The sequence below is a fragment of the Acomys minous genome (genome assembly GCF_964271855.1).
Source record: "Acomys minous genome assembly, chromosome: 4".
In the NCBI taxonomy this organism is placed as follows: domain Eukaryota; kingdom Metazoa; phylum Chordata; class Mammalia; order Rodentia; family Muridae; genus Acomys; species Acomys minous.
The window spans coordinates 12,830,513-12,839,652 of record NC_140486.1 but is presented as its reverse complement, the minus strand read 5'-3'; the positions used below and the strand labels follow the sequence as shown (position 1 = coordinate 12,839,652).

The following is a 9,140-nucleotide window of genomic DNA, read 5'->3' as shown; positions in this document are numbered from 1 at the left end:
ACACAGGAGCAACTCAGACTTTGGGGGAGGATGTTTAGGGCGGTAAGGCACTGTGACCTCATCTGCTCTACCCTAGCTGATTTCACTCTTCTCCCATACTTGAAATGTCAGTGGTGTGGTGATTTGAATAAGAATGGCCCCTATAGGCTCATATATTTGAGTGCTTAGTCACGGGGAGTGGAACTCTTTGATAGGATTAGAAGGATTAGGAGGTGTGGCCTTGCTGGAGGAAGTGTGTCACTGGGGGGTGGGCTTTGAGGTCTTCAAAAGCCCACACCTAGCCTAGTGTTTCTCTCTTTCTCTCTCTGCAGATCAGGGTGTAGTTCTCGGCTAGGCGCCAGAGCTGTTGCAAGCTACCCTGCTTCCCGCCACGGTGATCATGGACTGACCCTCTGAAACTGTAAGCGAGCCCCCAGTTAAAACCGCTTCCTTTTATAAGAGTTGCCATGGTCTTGGTGTCTCTTGACAGCAACAGAACAGTGACTAAGATAAATGGTTACCACCCAACCACCCTAGGTTGTTACTATAGATGGTGTGACTGACTATAGGGGAGAAATGGGAGGATTATCAGAAAGCATGTTCCAGGAGCTGGGGGTTGGTTCTTTGGTAGCAAGTCATAGCAAACAGCTAATAAATCACATGCGGAATAAGAAGGAGCTAGGCTGGACACGGGTATGTCCCATTGTGATGGGCTGAATCCATGGATGCTCTTCCTTGGAGTTTGGGGGGGGGGGGACTCATAACTCCTGTACAGCTTCAAGCTGTCTGTCTAGGCGTCCATTCAGATTCTCTTGAGCTAGTCCAGCCCTTTATGAAAGCTGTTGGCCACAGCTTCTGTAGGTTCTGGCGTGGCAAGCAAAGGAGCAGGTGGATATAGCTGCATAGCTTACCCAAGCAACTTCTCGACAGGGGATGTATCCCCCTCTCTCGGGAGACAGTAACTGGAGGAGGGTTGGTGACAGAGGATGAGATATGTTATAGCCAAGCTGGGTGTAGTTAGAGCAACACTGGACACTGGAAGAATTTGAACGATCTGGAAGTGAACTTCTAAACTGTTAGTATTTTGTAGGGGAATCTGGCCCTTGGGGACCATTACACAAGTCTACTAAACAGATCAATAATTAACATTGGCTCATACACAGACTTCTGTAGAAGGATTGTAGCCCAGCACCACGGCTACTCCGCCTGGAATACACACACACCCCTCAGTACCTCTAAACCCAAACAATGAAGGTAAAGTTGGACTGTAGAAGGGAGCAGCCATGTTTCAAAAAGATGTCTAATTGAGAGGCAAAGTGACAAATCAGAGAAAGATTTGGCAGAATAGGATATGTCCAACTCTCAGGAGGACAGGAAAGAGAGGCAGCTTATGAGAGAGCAGCACAGATGGAGAGGGAGAGGGAGAGGGAGAAGAGGCAGGTTTACTTGGACAGTTGTACAGAGACAGGTTGAAGAGAGAACAGGCTAGACACAGGTGAGGACATAATAAGCCAGAGATGAGAAGGAACTAGAAGAGTAGCAGAGATGGCTGGAGTCAGTATGAAGCCAAGCAGAGCAGCTCAGTCAGAAGCTGAGAGGAGCCAGTTTGAATCGGTCAGCTTGGAGAGGAGTTTGAACCAGAACATCTGACTTGAACCAGCCATCCAGAGTTGAGGAAGAGCTAGGAAGGGTGAGCTTATTCACCAGTAAGCATCAGAGGCTGAAAACACTCTAGGCCTAGATTAGCTTGTACACAGCTAGAAACTTCCAGGACTAGGCCTAGATTAGCAGCCGGAGGCAATAAGATGCCGAGACAACAATTAAATCAGGCAAATAAAAGATACATTTTTACAGATTTCAATACTTTCTATATTCGTATTTGGCTCTGTTTTGTGGGTAGAGATTGAGACTGAATTTTCCTGCATTATCATGATTGCCTGGAACGTTCCCTCTAGGCTAGGCTGGCCTCGAGGTCATGGTGATTGTTTTGTCTTTACCTCCTTTAAGTCTACTAATGAGACATTCATTTTGATATTTATTAACATGGTAATGAGTATTTTTCAAGATTGTTGTAATGGGAGAAAAATGGGACAAAAATAAGTGGACTATGACGGGATGTCAGTTATAGTGAGTAGATGGAAAGTCACTAAGAGGCAAAATCAAGGGCAGGGAAGTTCTTGCAAAGCTAACCAGACAGGGTTCTAGCTAAAGACGGAGCAGAGGAATCAGATATCAAAAGCAGAGGAAGAATTTGGTTAGGTACTGAGGTGCTCGAGTGTCAACCGTGGTGGGGGTTCTCACTAAACTGACCTAGTAAGATTCTTGCAAATCTGGACTGGGCAGGTTGAAGAGAGAACTCAAGGGTGGGAAGCTGGTCTGCCAAAAAAGCCTCAAAGGAGCCTCTTTACAGTTTGGTCAGAAGAATCTTTCTTAATGCTAAATTAAAATGGACATACATAGGTTACATAAGAAACAAAAAATCATAACATTTATCTTTACTAACAGAAAATATCCTCTTGTGAGTAATGATAACTGATGTAACATAACTCCTGGGCTAGATCTGGACCAGAATTTATTTCTTTTTCTTTTTTTCCCAATCAGTGAGAGTTGATGAAATGTTTAGATTAGATAATAGTGTTGTAATTGGTGGCTCTGCTCAGATTTTGATTATTATGATACAGAATGTCTTTTCTCTTAGGAAACACCCACTTAAGAATTTTCAGTAAAGGAGAATCCTGTTTTACTCTCAAATGATTTTTCAAAGTGGTAATACACACACACACACACACACACACACACACACACACACACACACACACACACACACGGGCCATTAGGGTAAAGTGCACGCAGAGAATGTTGGCATTTGGGTCCAGCTGTTGGGCGTGTGTGTGTGTGTGTGTGTGTGTGTGTGTGTGTGTGTGTGTGTGTGTGTGTGTGCTTGCAGTTGTGGTTGCAAGTGGAGGACAGAGGACAATCTCCAAGTTCATCCTGAGGAATGTCATTCTTCTCTGAGATGGAATAGCTCATTGGCCTGGAGTTCAGCTGCTTGCCTGAAGTGAGAGCCTCTGGTCCTTTTCATGTGCATTACCGGTTGTGCTTTTTTCAACTTTCCTGAAAATTAAAGATACAAAGAGGGTGGTGGGGTAGTGGTAGGAAGAACCTGGATTTTAGTTTCCTGGTCTCTCTGTCTGTCTCTGTCTCTGTGTCTCTGTCTCTGTCTCTCTTTCTATCTCTCTCTCTGTGTCTCTTTGTCTCTCTGTCTCTGTCTCTGTCTCTCTCTGTCTCTCTGTCTCTCTCTCTCTCTGTCTCTCTCGGTCTCTGTCTCTCTCTCTCTGTCTCTTTCTGTCTCTGTCTCTCTGTGTCTGTCTGTTTGTCTGTCTGTCTGTCTGTCTGTCTGTCTGTCTGTCTGTCTTTCCCTTTCTCTCTCTCTCTCTCTCTCTCTCTCTCTCTCTCTCTCTCTCTCTCTCTCTCTCTCTCTCCTCTAGGGGCAGCATTGCAGAGTGGGGTGCTCCTGAATGGTTCAATGGTGGTCTGGGAGGATTCCTTCCTGCCTCTCTTATGCTAACCTAGGCCTAGTCTTGGACTTCTATCCTCCGTACAACCTAACCCAGGCCTAGAATGTTTTCAGCTTCTGAGACTTACTGCTTAATAAGCTCACCCTTACTTGTTCTTTCTGAACCTGGACTGACTGGTTCAGCTCAGCTGGTCTGGCTCAAACTCTTCTCCCAGCTGACTTATTTAATCTGGCTTCTCTCTTGGCCTGGAATTGCTCTGCTTGGCCTCAGACTAACTCAGAAATCTGCTCTAATCTTCTGGCCCCTTCTCATTTTCTGGCCTGTTCCATCTTCACCTGAGTTCTCTCTCTGCAACCCATCTCTCTATTACTATCCTGATAAAACTGCCTCTTAAGTAGCTTCCCTTTCTACTCTCTTTATTTGAGAGCTGGACATATCCTATTCTGTCAAATCTTCTCTGTCACTCAATTGGACATCATTTTCAAACATGGGTGCTTTCTTCTACAAACTAACTTTACCTTTATTGTTTGGGATTAAAAGCATGCATCGCCACGCCTGGACCTAAGCTTTTCTTTACTTGATACTTGTTCTATACCAGGCTAGCCTTGAACTCAGATCTGTTTGCCTCTGTCTCCTGGATTAAAGGCATGTTTGTATTCCAGATGGATTACACAGACCTAGAAAATCTTTGGATGTGATCTCTTGCTAGAACAGCCATGTTTTGAATTAACATTCTTCTACAACATCTTCCTTTCTATTTAAGCTAAAAATTGTGCACAGTTTAAATCCTACAACAGAAACAATTATCAATCCCACAATCTTAATAGTATGAATGTCCTTATGAAGATCCCCTCAGCCACAGGTGCGATGATCCTCCATAATTGCACCCCATCATCTGTCCTTCAGGAGCAGTCCATTTTAGCATCAAGGTTTTCCAGGCTGCCAGTCTGATGAAATATCTGCCCTTCTTCAGCTGGTTTGTGAAGCTGTCTCCATGCAGGGAGATCTGCTTTCTGCATCATCTACATTGCTGTCTTTCTGCATCTCTTCCTTGAGTTGTGAGTTTCATTTGGAAGCCGCTGCCCCTCTCTTTCTCCGTCTGTCTCTCTGGAGACAGGGTTTCTCTCTGTAGACCAGGCTGTCCTCTAACTCATGGAGATCTGCCTGCCTCTGCCTCCCTGAGTACTGGGATTAAATTAAAGGTGTGCGCTACCACACCTAGTTTACAATCCACTGTCTTTCAGCTAATCTTTTTTTTTAAAGATTTATTTATTTTATTTATTGCATATGAGTTCTTTATCTGCAGAAGAGGGTATCAGATTACATTATAGATGGTTGTGAGCCACCATGTGGTTGCTGGGAATTGAACTCAGGACCTCTGGAAGAGCAGGTGGCGCTCTTAACCACTGAGCCATCTCTCCAGCCCCTTTTAGTTAATCTTATTCCTCCTTTCTGTTTCTCAAGGTTCAGTTAGATCATTATGAATCCACACATGTAGGCAGTCTCACATTCCCGGCTCTTTGCCAGTGATCTGGCCTCCATTCCACCAAGCCAGGCTTCTTACCCATTATCAATGGGCTGCCTACCTTGATCGTCAATTTCATTCGGTGCCATAGGTTCACAATTAAGCATTTTCTGTTCTCTTAGTTCATCTATCTCTTGTCTCCCAAGCTTTTGTATTATCATAGCTATTTTTTTCTGTTGTATAGCTATTTTTTCAACCATTTTTGAGAGGGAAAAAAAATCTAAAGATTGCACTTGACATAGAGAGGCGTCTACTCCACTGGTCACAGTTGCAGTGAGGTCTGCAGTGGCTTTATCAAGGAACATTTCTATATCCTCAACTCCTACCCTTGTTCTCAAAGAATCTGAAATGTAGTTTTCCATTTTTAATGCAGGGAAAGTCAGTCTATATAATTAAAATTGTCTTTTGGGGGTGGCTTACTGTGAGCCACTGTCTGAGAAGCTCTTTTGTCCTTCTTTGCTCTGGGCTCAAGGCTCCCACTGCTCCGAGGTCTCCTGAGTCTCTCTGGGCATCCAGCCGAACTAAAAAACTGAATCTTCCTATGGAGATGATCCCAGGTGAATTTCTCCTCTGCAGCTTTCTGTCAGATGACCTCTGCTTCTGCAATGTTTGTGGGGTTTCTTCTTCTTCAATCATCTTGGGTTTTCTTACCAACCACGTTGGGCACCATATGTAAAAGTAATTTTATTCTCCTGGCTCAATTGTCTGAGAGGCCAACTGCCTCCTTCTGCTAACCTAGGCCTAGCTGTGGAAACTTCTAGCCTCCATACAATCTAACCTAGGCCTAGAACATTTTCAGCCTCTGAGACTTACTGCTTAATGAGCTCACCCTTACTTGTTCTTTCTGAGCTATGGCCTGACTGGTTCAACATAGCTGTTCTGGCTCAAACTCTTCCCCCAGCTGACTTATTTAATCTGGCTTCTCTCTTGGCCTGGAATTGCTCTGCTTGGCCCTCAAACTAATTCAGCTCTAATCTCTTGGCTTCTTCTCATTTCAGACCTGTGCCCAAGTCCTTTTTCTGTCATCCCTCAGATGTTGTTGACATCAAGGATTTCATATATACAATCAATGGTCAGAACAAAATGAGTTTTATACAATGGCCACAAGGAACACATAATAGAGATACCTTTATGAGATCTAGTTCTAGAAGGAGTTCTGTAAATGCCTATTCTCTCCCTTTCTAAGAGAGCTTCTTGGTATCTTTGAGAAACAGGGTAAATAGTAACCCCATTCTCAGAAATTTCCTTGCAATTTATTACACTAACCCTGACTGTTCACACAGAACTACACACACACACACACACACACACATGATACACAGTCACCCCTGTGTGAATGTCCTTCTTACTTGTCCACATCTTGTCTTTTCTGGTCCTCCCAGCATCTCCATGGCATAGAAAGGGCCCCATTCTTCCTCCTTTGTAGATTTGCGATTGGAAGCTCCAAGGAGTTGAATGTTGAATTTTCTTAGGTTAGAAGTGTCAGAATCTGATGGGGGAATCTTATCAATTACGGCAAAGTAAAATTGACCGCTATACTTACACATAAGCAAGTGTATTGCAAATGAATTTAGAAAAGTTCCCTGGCTCTCTGTCATTATATGTGACCACACTCAGTCCAGGTTTTTAAAATGGCATTTTGAGTTCTTGCTTAGCCGTGTGCAAGGCCCTGTATTCTATCTGCAGCAATATAAATACAATAAATAAATACAATTAAAAATAAAAACAAGCTAGGCCTGGTTGTGCAAGCGTGTAATCCTGGCTAATTTGGAGGCCAAGGAAGGAGCATTTTAAGTTCAAGGCCAGCTTTAGTAACTTAGTAAGACTGTCTCAAAAATAAAAAAAATAAAAAATAAAAAAGAAGAAAAGGCTGCAAACATATGCCACTTGGTGGTAAAGTACATTCCTAGCATGTGTGAGGCCTTAGATTCAATCCCTATTACTGAAAACAAACAAACAAACAAACAAACAAAAATCCACTTTGCTTATTCAATTTCTCCTTTCCAGAAGGTGCACTAGGTGTGAGCATGGCTGGGTACTCTGGAGCTGAACATCAGGAAGAGGCACCTGGGCAGAATTAGAATTCATCAATGTGGCAGGGAGCTGTTTCCTTTTGAAACACTTGCTAACACCCGGAACTGCAGACCATAGCCATCTTAAGAGTGTGTGCGTTCAGAGAGGTTTTGCCTTCAGCACCAGGCCCCGCCTGTCACCTCCAGGCTCGCTGTGGAAGCACAGTGAGCATCTGGTCCCTCGCTCTTGGTCTCTCAAGCTGCGTAGTAGTGAATCATGGACTCTGCACTACAGAAGGGAGGAGAGACTTTTCAGTTCAGAAACATTTACTTTTCTAACCATCTACTGTTTCCCTGGCTGCAGCCACCCTGCTTCCCAGAACTGGTCTTCTTGCCATTTCAGAGCGAAACTTCCAGGTAGTTCCTGAGTGCACCCCTGCGCTTGGCAGCGGCACAGTCAGATTTATGGCTCAGAAGACACCAGTTAGCTGGCTCAGCAATATTCCACATTGCTGAAGACCCTTTAAAAAAAAAAGAAGCGCACAGACAACCTAGTTTGGGAGGGCAGTGGTTTCCAGGGCTACTTAAAGCCATGGGTATTATTTTTGCCACTCTGGGAGATCTATTAACTTGGAAACTGACATCTGGAGCCTAGAAATGCCTCTGCACTTCTCCAGCAGATTTCTCTAGACTTCCATGGGCCTTTGGATAATTTGGATATGGTTGTCCAAACTTGAGTCACTTTCAGGCCCGTTTCCCCCCCCACACACACAATGTTGTTTCACAGTATACATTTACTATGTGAATTAATGAATAAGAATATGTCGATGGTTAAGAAGAATTCCCTAAAAGATATCCCGAGTGTTTGCAGCATTAGAAGACCGTGGCAGAGCCCCAGAGCTACTGCCATTGATGGCCAGATTTGAGGAAAGGTGACATCACTTGCACTCAGGAGTCTGAGATAAGTAAACTTGCTTGAGCCTGAGGAAGGAGACCCAGAAATGACCAGCAGATTTCTGGGCAATATAGCCTCAGATGGGGAAGCCACATTTGGGGGTGGTGTCGGGGACGCATAAATCCTATCTGGGTTGCACAAAGCTTCCGTCTGTTGGGGTCAAGAACCTCTGCCACATCGTCACCTCGCCTTAGATAGCTCCTGCCTGCGGCACCTCCTGGGACAAATCTCTCCTCCTGCCTAAGATTGCGTTTAGAAAAGCCCATCACCACAAACACTCCACAAGTCTGTAGCCACGAGGGCGGGGCCTGGCAGGAGGAGGAGGAGCCAAGACCTCTCTGGACCCTCCTTTTGGTTGTTTCGGAGTTCTTGGGAGTTTCTAGGTTTGCAGGAAGCTAGGTACGAGGCGCTGAGGGCTTTAGCCCGAGAAAGTTTTGGGGGCCTTTACCCGACTTGCTTGCTTCTGGGGATTTGAGCGCTCTGGGGTGCTGCAAACCGCAGCACTGGTATCTGCAAGGCGTCTTGGGGTGCGCATTGAAATTCCGGGAGCAATAGAGAAACTTCTCAATCCTCTTTGCTCACTACTTTTGGGTTGGAAAGTAGTTAGCGAGTAGTTTAATTTCGTTGTCCTAATCGGACTCTGTAAAAATCGTGCACCGAGAAATTCAGCCAAGCTCTGCAGCCTGGCTGCTCCCGGCCGGGTGTGCGCCTAAAATCACCCTTGAGTTCCAGGCTAGCGCTCCGGTGTGAGCGGGTCCCGCTTGGCCGCAGAGGGCGTCTGGAGACCGGAGAAACCGCGGCCGCCTGGCCCGTCGCCTCGGCTGGGGCTGTCCCTTTAAATCCTGGAGGAGGCAAAGAGAAAAAAGAAAAAGAATAAAGACGCGGAGCCCCCAGCTCTCGGTGGCTCTACTAGGTACCCCGCGCCGCCCCTGCGCTGGGGCCTGACTCTTTCTCGCCTCTCTGGCTGGTCCGGGGCGATCCCGGCAGCCCCGCCCACTCGCCAGCGACTGTCAAAATAGAAATTAGCGGATCCAAGAGGAGGCCTGGCTTTAGCAAGTGCATGTGTGGCAGGGCGGGGAGGGGGCGGCCGCGAGCGAGCCAGAGAGAAGCGACCGCACACATCCGGGCCCTTTCGCCCCGTGCGGCCCCCG

General features: G+C 45.8%; 1 long non-coding RNA gene across 1 annotated transcript; it reads right to left on the bottom strand.

Annotated features, from left to right (window-relative positions):
* Positions 1-2,806: 2,806 nt before the first annotated feature.
* Positions 2,807-9,137, bottom strand: LOC311597004. Its single transcript, XR_014779058.1, has 3 exons — positions 8,438-9,137; positions 6,372-6,511; positions 2,807-3,093 (listed from the first exon to the last, which is right to left on the bottom strand). It is a non-coding gene; the product is annotated as an uncharacterized lncRNA (long non-coding RNA).
* Between the last annotated feature and the right edge of the window lie 3 nt (positions 9,138-9,140).